This window comes from Mytilus galloprovincialis, chromosome 2 (genome assembly GCF_965363235.1).
Source record: "Mytilus galloprovincialis chromosome 2, xbMytGall1.hap1.1, whole genome shotgun sequence".
Taxonomy (NCBI): Eukaryota; Metazoa; Mollusca; class Bivalvia; order Mytilida; family Mytilidae; genus Mytilus; species Mytilus galloprovincialis.
Window position 1 is genome coordinate 114822439 of NC_134839.1, and position 14148 is coordinate 114836586.

General features: G+C 32.6%; 1 protein-coding gene across 1 annotated transcript in view; it reads right to left on the bottom strand.

Moving 5' to 3' along the window:
- The window catches only part of LOC143065494 (uncharacterized), a 47831-nt gene that overhangs the window by 32716 nt on the left and 967 nt on the right, over positions 1-14148 (bottom strand). The window lies entirely within an intron of this gene.

Sequence of the window (14148 nt, forward strand, 5' to 3'; positions counted from 1 at the left end):
CACGTATTCAAAACTGTTTACTGCACATTTATTTAATTTGGAATGCAATATTATAATACTGGCGATACTATTATCACCCTGTCTATGCATGCATCATTTTTCCTTCCTAAATAAACGAAAACGGATAATATCGGATTGCTGAGTTGTTGAGACATGCACTGGCGATACTTTATCACCAAATAATTATGAGATACTAATCAAAATATGTAGCTGACTTGTCGCTGACAAAATTGTCAACTTCCACGTGTTCGCAAAAATAATGTTCACCAAAAATTATATCACAAATAAAAGCAATATTTACGCTAATAAGAGCCTTTTAAGTCCTCCACCATGTCGTGGGCCTCAATCCTTTTTGTTGTCTGGGGGGACTATGGGATTGAAGTCACGCTTTTCGTTTTCCAAATTTTATTTTACTGCCATCTAACAAACACATGGGTGACAGACGACACTAACTGTTCGCCGCCGACAAACATAAAAAGGTATACAGTCCCGTAAAATACAATAAACAGGATAAATTATGTCCTACATTTCCGGTAACCAGAAATACCAAATAGAGGTATATAACACCTGTTAAATAAAAGTGAGGTAAGGTTTCCTGAGACAATATACCTCAAGTTAAATGAAACCAATTTTCAAACATTTCAAGTATATTTAAATAATATTAATACGTTTATCATTAAAAAAATGGGAAGTGTTTCCCGATTTTTTTGGGGGGGAAAAGATGAATTTATGAAGAATCTGGTGCCGTCCCAGACTTTCGATTAGACCTGCGGAGTTATTTATTTTCAATACATTGCAAGTCAGGTAATTTATGTTCAAACTACCACAGAACAAACCATTTATTTTTGTGATTATCAAGGCCGAGTTATTTATTTTCAAAATCCTCCTGCCCCCCCCTCCCCCCCAGAAAATCAAATGGTCGTCCCCTTACTAGGATTCATAAAATGTAAATATATGTACCTATTGAATTAACCTTGAGTATATCAACTAGAGGCTCTAAAGAGCCTGTGTCGCTCACCTTGGTCTATGTGCATATTAAACAAAGGACACAAATGGATTCATGACAAAATTGTATTTTGGTGATGGTGATGTGTTTGAAGTTCTTACTTTACTGAACGATTTTGCTTCTTACAATTATATCTATAATGAACTTTGCCCATTAGTAACAGAGAACTATATTTGGTAAAAATTTACATATATTTACCAAATTAATGAAAATTGTTAAAAATTGACTATAAAGGGCAATAACTCCTTAAGGGGTCAATTGACCATTTAGGTCATGTTGACTTATTTGTAGATCTTACTTTGCTGAACATTATTGCTGTTTACAGTTTATCGCTATCTATAATAGTATTCAAGATAACCAAAAACGGCAAAATTTCTTTAAAAATTACCAATTGGAGGGCAGCAACCCAACAACCAGTTGTCCAATTCATCTGAAAAATTCAGGGCAGATAGATATTGACTTGATTAACAATTTAACTTCTTGTCAGATTTGCTCTAGATGCTTTGAATTCATAGTTATAAGCCAAAAACTGCATTTTACCCCTATGTTCTATTTTTAGCCGTGGTGGCCATCTTGGTTGAATGGCCAGGTCATCGGACACATTTTTCAAACTAGATACCCGAAAGATGATTGTGGCCTAGTAGTTTCAGTGGAGATTTTGTAAAAGATTACTTAGATTTATGAAAAATGGTTAAAGATTGACTATAAAGGGCAATAACTCCTAAAGGGGTCAACTGACCATTTTGGTCATGTTGACTTATTTGTAGATCTTACTTTGCTGAACATTATTGCTGTTTACAATTTATCTCTATCTATAATAATATTCAAGATAATAACCAAAAACAGCAAAATTTCCTCAAAATTACCAATTCAGGGGCAGCAACCCAACAACCGATTGACCGATTCATCTGAAAATTTCAGGGCAGATAGATCTTGACCTGATAAACATTTTTATCCCATGTCAGATTTCCTCAAAATGCTTTGGTTTTTGAGTTATAAGCCAAAAACTGCATTTTACCCCTATGTTCTATTTTTAGCGGTGGCGGCCATCTTGGTTGGTTGACCAGGTCACGCCACACATTTTTTAAACTAGATACCCCAAAGATGATTGTGGCCAAGTTTGGATTAATTTGGCCCAGTAGTTTCAGAGGAGAAGATTTTTGTAAAAGATTAATTTAATTTATGAAAAATGGTTAAAATTGACTATAAAGGGCAATAACTCCTAAACGGGTCAACTGATCATTTTGGTCATGTTGACTTATTTGTAGATCTTACTTTGCTGAACATTATTGCTGTTTACAGTTTATCTCTATCTATAATAATATTCAAGATAATAACCAAAAACAGCAAAATTTCCTCAAAATTACCAATTCAGGGGCAGCAACCCAACAACCGATTGACTGATTCATCTGAAAATTTCAGGGCAGATAGATCTTGACCTGATAAACATTTCTATCACGTCAGATTTCCTCAAAATGCTTTGGTTTTTGAGTTATAAGCCAAAAGCTGCATTTTACCCCTTTGTTCTATTTTTAGCCGTGGCGGCCATCTTGGTTGGTTGACCAGGTCACGCCACACATTTTTTAAACTAGATACCCCAAAGATGATTGTGGCCAAGTTTGGATTAATTTGGCCCAGTAGTTTCAGAGGAGAAGATTTTTGTAAAAGATTACTTTAATTAACGAAAAATGGTTAAAAATTGACTATAAAGGGCAATAACTCCTAAACGGGTCAACTGACCATTTTGGTCATGTTGACTTATTTGTAGATCTTACTTTGCTGAACATTATTGCTGTTTACAGTTTATCTCTATCTATAATAATATTCAAGATTATAACCAAAAACAGCAAAATTTCCTCAAAATTACCAATTCAGGGGCAGCAACCCAACAACCGATTGACCGATTCATCTGAAAATTTCAGGGCAGATAGATCTTGACCTGATAAACATTTTTACCTCATGTCAGATTTGCTCTAAATGCTTTGGTTTTTGAGTTATAAGCCAAAAACTGCATTTTACCCCTATGTTCTATTTTTAGCCGTGGCGGCCATCTTGGTTGGTTGACCGGGTCACGCCACACATTTTTTAAACTAGATACCCCAATGATGATTGTGGCCAAGTTTGGTTTGATTTGGCCCAGTAGTTTCAGAGGAGAAGATTTTTGTAAAAGATTACTTTAATTAACGAAAAATGGTTAAAAATTGACTATAAAGGGCAATAACTCCTAAACGGGTCAACTGACCATTTTGGTCATGTTGACTTATTTGTAGATCTTACTTTGCTGAACATTATTGCTGTTTACAGTTTATCTCTATCTATAATAATATTCAAGATAATAACCAAAAACAGCAAAATTTTCTCAAAATTACCAATTCAGGGGCAGCAACCCAACAACCGATTGACCGATTCATCTGAAAATTTCAGGGCAGATAGATCTTGACCTGATAAACATTTTTACCCCATGTCAGATTTGCTCTAAATGCTTTGGTTTTTGAGTTATAAGCCAAAAACTGCATTTTACCCCTATGTTCTATTTTTAGCCGTGGCGGCCATCTTGGTTGGTTGACCGGGTCACGCCACACATTTTTTAAACTAGATACCCCAATGATGATTGTGGCCAAGTTTGGTTTGATTTGGCCCAGTAGTTTCAGAGGAGAAGATTTTTGTAAAAGTTAACGACGACGGACGACGACGGACGACGGACGACGGACGACGGACGACGACGGACGACGGACGACGGACGCCAAGTGATGAGAAAAGCTCACTTGGCCCTTCGGGCCAGGTGAGCTAAAAAGGAAAAAATCACAGGTTTTTTTCTCGATGATTTCTTTCTTCTCTTTTCGGAAATCTTCTTTTTCAATTGATTTCTAATTTGATTTTTTTTTTTTATTATTTATTTCTTCTTTTAAATCTTAAATTTTTCATAAAATGAGTTAAATAGGTAACACCAAATAAAAAAGGAACGTACAGAGATGTCAACAAAATTCTATTTGACTCAAAATGATGTAGTAGTTTTATTGTTTCCAAATCCTTCAATGAAACCGTATAACCTCATTTAAACACATCCATGGCAACTAACCGTATCAATAATATTCTCTCTATTTAAAGTTCTCGTGATTATATAAGATTGACACACAAACCCAAAACGAATAAGTTATTGCTTTACACGAAAGATGAAAGTAATTTACAAAAATCTTACGTTTAATAGATGTTCGCAAATATAGAAAAAAAACTTCTAACGTCTAAAAGCTTATATATGAAAAAAATTATTCGTTTTAAAGGGATGATTAGAAAAGCAATTTTTAAATAACGAAATAATAACGAGGTGATTACATTAGTAAGGAATTCAGGTTTGATAGAGAAAGTTTCTTTTCATATTGAAAGAGTTTAATCAAATCAATAAATATATTTCACCAGAACACCGATCATTTTCAATTAATGAATCGTCTGATTAGTTCAAATCTAAATTAGATGATTTGCTTCATTTACAAAGGATAAGCATAACAGGATAAGTATTGATATTAGTGAAATGCAGTATGAATGTTTAACTGTGACATATTATACTGAAATCATGGCAGAACATATTGATCGAGGTCACATTAGAAAAAAAATATGTTATCCTTTTACTTATTAAAAGGTTTGCAATAGTCGACTTATTTTGTATCTGTTTTATTCAAACAGTACAGTTATCTATACTAACGAATATTTCATAACAAAAAGTTTTATCTTAAATTCCAAATTGAAAGTGTCATGATTATTTATACTATAGTTAGATACGATGATTAGTTTCCCCCCTTTTTGATTATGATGTTTGATGGCTAGTAAACGTCCAGTGTCACATTAAATTGGTCTTTCTCGTAATTTCCTTCTATATGGTGTTTTTTATTTTCTCTGTCGTCCATTTTGAATTTCTTTTCGTTGTATTTTGTGATAGAGTAAATTATGTTGGGCTGTCTCTTTGTTGTATTTGTGTGTGTGTGTTTTGTTTGTTATGAACTTAAATTACTAGTAGTTAAAATATTCCGTAGTTTTTTTCGTATAATATTTTCTCAATATTATGCGAGTCTTTGTTGTATTATAAGTCGTCAATGGTGATTTGTAAATCTGGTTGCAGATGTTTTGCTACACTATTAAAATTCTGTTGTAATGGGAAAAGGGAAATGTGCTAGTTTTTATTAGTTGTTAGTTGCTTTGAACTAGCTGTCAGATAACTGCGAGTACTCTCAGATCTGTTCATTGTATCTTTTTGTGTCGGGATGTATAAGTAACCGGCCACGTCCACTTGTATTTTTGTCCATCTGATGAGTTAAGCCCTTTTCGACTGATTTTTATAGTCCGTTCTTATGTTGTACTGTTATACCACTGTCCCAGGTTAGGGGAAGGTTGGGGTCCCGCTAACATGTTTAACCCCGCCACATTATGTCCCAAGTTAGGAACCTGTAATTCATTGGTTGTCGTGTTTATGTGTAACATATTTGTTTTTCGTTCATTTTTTTTTATATATAAATAAGGTCGTTAGTTTTCTCGTTTGAATTGTTTTACATTGTCTTATCGGGGCCTTTTATAGCTGACCATGTGGTATGTGTTGCTCATTGTTGAAGGCCGTACGTTAACCTATAGTTGTTAATGTCTGTGTCATTTTGGTCTCTTGTGGACAGTTGTCTCATTGGCAATCATACCACATCTTCTTTTTTTTATAGATTAACTTGATGAGATGATTATAGCTTTTAATTCACTGCGGAACATTATCGTCTTCGTTCGTTTTATCAAAACAGTTTATCGACAGGTTAAAGGTATTTGACATCAAATCTTTTTCCTGTATAATTATTCATCACAGTTTATAGTCTAATTCAGAAGAGATCCGTACTTTATATCAATGTTTTATGTCTATTGGTTTTATGTTAGTTGTTTCTGTGCCTCGTACCGATCGTCCGAGATAAGCCAATTGCAACATTTTTTTACAATTTGATTTTATGTTGTGGTGTTACGCCACAGTTTCCTGTTATCGGGTTGTACGACTTTGCCCCCCGCAGAGCTATAGAAAAACAGTACATTAACGGGTGTTACACGGACTCTTTTTAGACGATACACGGACTCTTTTTAGTTGTTACACGGACACTTTTTATGAATAGAATCACTCGTGCATGATCAGTGAGTTCATGGGCACTTTAACTTTCAATTAGATTTGAACTTTTTGGTTCCCCGACTTATTTCCTGTCTTTTTATTGAACAAAATATTTACGTTAGCATCAATATCTTTTTTCAAACATTTCCATTTAAATACTATTCATATCAGTACACTAAGGGATTAGACATTTAACTTCAAAAGGGGGGTATGGTTTTCTCCTTAAATAGATATTTTGATCCTAAATTTTATGAGAAAAAATCTATTATGGTCAAGCAGTTGACAAATTATTTTTTTGCATGATTCCCGAATACAATTAATAGTGCTAATTTAAACAAAAACATTTGGATGATGGCGTTGAAAAGTAAATAGTTAAAATACTAAAAAAAGAACATACCGCCCCCTTTATGAAGCAAAATATTCGTTCAATAAATGTTTTCTTCAATATATGGATATGAATAGTAATTTGGACAATGCTGAAATTAAAGAAAGGATGATACTGACGTATATTTCTATAAAAATAAGACAGGAAATAAGTAAATAAAAATCAAATCTAATATCAAAAGATAAAATTCCTATCAACTCACCAATGCACGATTGATCCTATAAACAAAAAGTGTTCATGTAATACACGTCCAAATAAGCATTCAACTTATGTCATCAATTTTGGGTGGTATGCTGCGATTGGATCATATAGTAACACGTGTTTAATCCCGATCAACACTTGCATATCTAGTGACGAGCATGAATTTAAAAAAAAAATCAAAGTATATGCCTAAATATATTTTATATTATGACAAAATCCATTTTGTTCATAAACATTTCATACACTAATGAAGTAGGAAATTCATTTTTTTGATACCTTTATATTTTTATCTAATTTATATCAGTGGCGGATCCAGGACAAAACAGGGGGGGGGGGGGGTGGGGGTGGGGGTGGGGGGGGGGGGTGGTCCAACTTTATGTCCCCATTTAAATTCATTGATCGTCAAAAAAGGGTTGTTCCAACCAACGGGACCCCCACCACTGAATATTAAATTCATGTATTTGGCAACAAACACGCGATTTTTACGATTTTTTTTAAGGGGGAATGGGGGATGGAATGGCACATCCTGCATTTTTTCATCAAAAATAAAGATCACAGCCTGTTTATTTTAAAATAAATTAGCCCCCTCCCCCTCCCCGCTTTCCGTTTCATTCATAAAAATCAAACGTTATCTTACTTACCACTTGAAAAAAATCTCGGTTGAATGGTAATGAAAAAAAAAGTGTTTATACTACTTACTACTTACATTTACTTACATTTACTGCTTTATGGCTATCTAAGTTTATCAAATGTTTAGTCTTGCTTAAAGTATTATAATAAATTTCTTAAAACGTCGTACAAGTCAGATAAAAAACAAAAGTAACAGAAGAAACAGGCCGGTTACAACCAGCCGAATAGTTTTTCTGCACTTGTAGTCAGGTCTGACCTGACTACTCGTGCAGAAAAACTATCCGGCAACGGTTGTTACCGGTCTGTTTCTTTGTTACCTTTGTATTTTATCTAATACGTAGAGCGCTATACATACATTTTATACACGCCACATTCTGTATGTGATTGGCACAGTTATGTCTTCCCCTCTTACACCAATCATCGGGTTTTACTGTCCATGATCAATGATGAGGTTCATAAGTCTCAAGTTTTAATGTGAGTATAAAAAAGAAGATGTGGTTTGATTGCCAATGAGACAACTCTCCGCAACAGATCAAAATACACAGAAATTAACAACTATAGGTCACCGTACGGCCTTCAACAATGAGCAAAGCCCATACCGCATCGTCAGTTATAAAAGACCCCAAAATGACTATGTAAAACAATTCAAACGAAAAAACTAACGGTCTAATTTATGTACAAAAAATGAATGAAAAATAAATATGTAAAACAAACACAAACGACAGTCACTGAATTACAGGCACCTAACTTGGGACAGGCACATACATACAGAATGTGGCGGGTTTAAACATGTTAGCAGGGTCCCAACCCTCCTCTTAACATGAGACAGTGGTGTAACAGCACAACATTAGAACGAACTATGAAAATCAGTTGGAAAAGGCTTTTACTCATCAGATGGATAAAAATATAAATACTACAAATGCAAGTGGACGTCCAAGGTTTGTCAGACTTTTGTTTGTTGCTAAGTACATTGTTGTTTTTTTTTCGTAATATATTGATTGATTGATTGCTATGTTCTTATTGTGAAGCTGCATCAGTTGTTTTTACAATGAATAAATAAGGGTCTGATGACGGTTCTAAACTATTATCATTCGTAGGGCCAGTACTGCGTTCGATGTCAGATTTCTCCGACACTAAATTAAAGCATTGGTTATTACTTAAGACGGGTTTATTTATATAATGTTACATACATACATCGTACCCTCCGTTTGTCCCTTTTAAGGTTGCATGTATATAGCCTATTGGAAGGCAGGTTAACATTATGTTGAAATGATAATAAGTATTTGAAGTCAATGTTAACTTCATAAGCTCTTTATTTATAAAAAAAAAAATGAGCAGACGTTTGTGTACTCTTGTAAAATATTGCTCAACCTTAAAATAAACTTGTTTCATAAGTGACAGACCAACGCACATTTAATATTAATGATATATCTTATTGTATTTGTCAAAGCCTTTGCCCGGATGTATTTTATGAATTGTTATAACTACCTTTTCAAACATTAGAATCAATTAAAAATATTAAGATATATATGTCTTTGCTCTTGGTAGAATCTCATATATTAGCTATCTTGTAGTACTTTTGACTTTTTATTTGTGTACTAGTATCTTTAAAATTGATTCTTTTATGCGATCCAAAACAGTAAAATCTGCCCGACTATTTTTCTTTCAAATGTTAAATATATCATTGACTATAACAAAAATAGGTTAATTAATTATTTGTACTTGTTTACAATTACTTTGTTGCTTATTTTGTACTTATTTACAATTACTTCGTTGTTAATATAGTACTTATAAGCAATTACTTTTTTGTTTATATTGTATTTATATACAATTAATTCGTTGTTTATTTTTGTACTTATACATAATTACGTCGTGCTTTATAGTGTACTTATAAACAATTACTTTTTTTGTTTATGTTGTACTTGTATACAATTACGTCCTTTTTTATATTGTACTTATATGCAATAACTTCGTTGTTAATGTTGTACTTGTATACAAGGACTTCATTGTTTATATTGTACTTATATACAAATACTTTTTTGTTTATATTGTACTTGTATGCAATAACTTCGTTGTATATATTGTACTTATAAACAATTACTTTTTTGGTTATAATTGTACTTATATACAATTAGTTTGTTGTTTATATTTATATGCAATTAATTCGTTAAAGTTGTACTTTTCGTTGTATATATTGTACTTACAAACAATTGCTATTTTGTGTTTATATTGTACTTATAAATAATTACTTTGTTGTTTGTATTGTACTTATACACAATTAATTCGTTGTTTAAATTGTACTAATATACAATGTTTTCGTTGTTTATATTGCACCTATATGCCTATAGTGTACACAAATAAGAGATGATATTAATACGAATGTTTTATAAACTTTTCTAAATTCTTGAGTTATCATTCACACTTTGTACAAATGTTGTATTTGTATAAAGTCTATAAACATCAATCTTCCACTGTTGTTAAACATAATTGGAAAGCTATGCCTTAATCATTTGGAAGCACATGTAATTTGACTCTGCATCCTTTTTCTACAATAAACGAGTTAATATCCTGGTGTAATTAATATCAACTCAATCATTCAGTAAACAGTCGCGTTGCTCTCTATGACACCATTAATTATTATATTGACTGATTTTATATGAATTGAAAGAATTCAATTTTACTGATAAAAAAATATACGACACGTTAAATATCATTTAAACCACCGGTGCTTTACAACAAATCAAAAACAAACGCGGACATCAACAATTTTGCATAATTCATTATCTTACAGTAGTTTCATTCGAAAAAGCTTGTATGCAGACGACTTCATAGTTTCTTAGTAATTTCTTAATTTGTCAACAGGGTACTTATAATGTTGTAAATCATGATGGTCTCTTGTAGAGAGTTTTATGGTATCAAATAACAGACTACTTAGCTGCTGATACCCTGGTGAACCATTAATCCACTAGCAGTGGAATCGACCCAGTATTGGTATATAAACATCCTATTTCGTAGAACCGAAGCATTTTTTCAGATTTGCCTTCATCGGGAATGCTCAAACCAAAACTTTTAAAAGCCAGAATTATAAACCTGGTACTTTTTCACAACCACTGGATTGATGCCACTTCTGATGGTCCCCAAGGGGATTTTCTGGGTTTTTTTTGCAATAACTTCATGCACATTCAGTGGTGAACACTGTCTCTAAGTTGATAGAACAGCAACGGGGACACAGATGACTACATCTTTTGTTTATTTCGTTATATGCAAAATAAAACAGCAAATTCCTTTGGCGACCATCAGCAGTGGCATCAATCCAGTGGTTGTAAAACTCACCAAAAATACCAGGTTTCTAATTTTGTACGCTAATTGCTCGTTTCGTCTACACAAGACGCGTTACCAATGTAAGGATCAAAATGGTGGCAAGATCAAGTCAAATTACGCAGTTACAGTTAAAGAGCATTTGAAATTTCTAAAATGCTGTCTCTATCTTGATGAGGAAACCTAACAAATATAAGCAAGAACTATTTAGACATTTTATATAAAGATAGTTTATATAGGAGCTGTTTTATTTTACATTCATATAAGCTTCATATTAATTCACATGATTTTTGTAACGAGTCGCATTAATGTATAGGTGAAATATGTGCATGACCCTTTTTTTTTTTTTTTTTTTTTTTTATCTTTTATCTAATTTTACAAAATATCGTCTGATCTTAGACGGATTTGTTTACCTTTTTCATCTGTGAGGTAGGCAAGTTCTTGATCTCGTGTGTTCTTGTTTTCTTTCAGGAAGTTCAACCCGTTTGTCAAGGTAACGAGCATCACACGTTTTGTATTATATAACTGTATAACTATAATGGCAACCAATGAACAACAGGCTCCTGACTTGAGTAATTTTTCCTTTTGGCAATGTTGTTTTCGTTTTTCGGTTCATTAATAGTTTATTTCCCTTGGTATCTTATCCTCTTTTTGATATAAAGGTAATTATGATATGGTTTAATATCTTGTCTAGATACGAAACAATTTATTGGTTGACATATGAAATGGATACCTCATTGTCGAACATCGGTGTGCTTTGTTTGTTCTTTGGTTTGTTTGATTTGATATTTGTGTCAATGGTGTCGTGGTATTGCTGTCTAATTCAAGTACAACACAAACTCCTTATAGTCATGCCTTAATATAAAACTATTTAATAGTTCTCTTTTCATTGAAGTTTTTTTGTCATGAAACGGGAATTTATTTCATTATATCTTTACATACAGGTATAATATATATTTATATTCAGCAGATACTAACAATTTACAAGCCATGCCATTTTCCATTTGTAAATGGCAATTAAAATATTTCATGTAAATACGATCATTTCAAAAATAGAATTTGAATGGACCAATAGTTAAGATTGTCAGTAAATAACAATGCTTAAAGAAGTACGAGCAATTTTAATTACTTTTTTTTCCAAAATAGATATCTATAGAAGAATGAGTTTACTGGTCCAAATAATTAGTATTGCCAAAATTACTATAGTATGTAGCAATTAATGTTAGTTATCTAAATTTACCAAATGTGTTCACATTTAGGTCAAACACTAAAGGCATCTAATCGACCAGAATGAAAGGGAGACATCCTTGATTCATATAGGTAACTTTGTCAAATAATACCTCTAAAAATCATATAGATAAAAAAGAACAAATGGAGGGAAAACAAATAAACACTGAAACAATAACACCATTATACAGATAAAATCAGATACGAAAATATATATAGAAGGGTTTTTTTGTGTTTTCATCTACAGAAGTTTACTTTTCCATTTTGTCATGCGGATCATTTTTGCAATTTAAACTTTTGACCGAGCTCCTTTAGTTTTTGAAACAATTGCAACGGAATACAAAAAAAAAAAAAATTCTCCCGTTGTTATTTCTTTCTCAACTTTTTTCTTTTCTTCGTATAAGATTCCTATTATAAGGAACACCCCTTAACGGATAATATCAAAATGTTCAAATGGGAGGACAAGGGTAAATATATTACATCAAGGTAAAATCCAATGGTGTTGCGCTCTACATTGACAGTGATCTGTAAAAATCATATTAGATTAAATATACAATAATATACATAAAAAGGATAAAACCAATTTTCAAAAGGTCATATAACCCAAATAGTTAGTCATTCATTTTACCAGCAAATAGCATTCTTAAAATTATATAAAAATAAAGTACTTGTTACAGAATAGTTGGAACGATATATATAGTAACAATAATAAATTTCAAAAAATTATCTGATATTTCTCTTTTCCATTGTCTATGTTTCACCATCCAATTCTTAATGACACTTGTCAGCCGTCTAGCTTTTTTAAAAGAGATAATCTATGGGAATGTATTTTGAAGCAGAAGTGTCTTGTAAGGGTATCCAGTTTAAGAATTGACTCTTCTTTGAATCCTAGTTGTTTAGTATACTTTGTACAGTCCAGTACAAGTTGTGTAACTGCTAGCTTGTTGTTAAACAGTAGTTTCCATGTTCCGGGGAGAGAGTTTTCTGTCACAAATCGTTTAATAGGAGTGAAGTATTCTTTTCTCTCATTGCCTAGAACAGGGCATGTTGTTAGGACATGTAACTTATATCCTCTATTTCTATTATGTTTTGCCCTACTGAGTCCCACACGGGATGTGTTGTTTCTGCAATGCCATAGGTGATGTTCAGAAATTTTAATTAGCATCACATTTTGTTTAGTTGACATTCTATACATGAAGCTGCTAGACTTTGGTTTAGTTGACATACTATACATGAAGCTGATAAACTTTGGTTTAGTTGACATTCTATACAAGAAGCTGCTAGACTTTGGTTTAGTTGACATACTATACATGAAGCTGATAAACTTTGGTTTAGTTGACATTCTATACAAGAAGCTGCTAGACTTTGGTTTAGTTGACATTCTATACATGAAGCTGCTAGACTTTGGTTTAGTTGACATTCTATACATGAAGCTGATAAACTTTGGTTTAGTTGACATTCTATACAAGACACTGCTAGACTTTGGTTTAGTTGACATTCTATACAAGAAGCTGGTAGACTTTGGTTTAGTTGACATTCTATACATGAAGCTGCTAGACTTTGGTTTAGTTGACATTCTATACAAGAAGCTGGTAGACTTTGGTTTAGTTGACATTCTATACAAGAAACTGCTAGACTTTGGTTTAGTTGACATTCTATACAAGAAGCTGCTAGACTTTGGTTTAGTTGACATACTATACATGAAGCTGATAAACTTTGGTTTAGTTGACATTCTATACAAGAAGCTGCTAGACTTTGGTTTAGTTGACATTCTATACATGAAGCTGCTAGACTTTGGTTTAGTTGACATTCTATACATGAAGCTGATAAACTTTGGTTTAGTTGACATTCTATACAAGAAACTGCTAGACTTTGGTTTAGTTGACATTCTATACAAGAAGCTGGTAGACTTTGGTTTAGTTGACATTCTATACAAGAAGCTGATAAACTTTGGTTTAGTTGACATTCTATACATGAAGTTGATAAACTTTGGTTTAGTTGACATTCTATACATGAAGCTGATAAACTTTGGTTTAGTTGACATTCTATACATGAAGCTGCTAGACTTTGGTTTAGTTGACATTCTATACAAGAAGCTGGTAGACTTTGGTTTAGTTGACATTCTATACATGAAGCTGATAAACTTTGGTTTAGTTGACATTCTATACAAGAAGTTGATAAACTTTGGTTTAGTTGACATTCTATACAAGAAGCTGGTAGACTTTAGTTTAGTTGACATTCTATACAAGAAGCTGG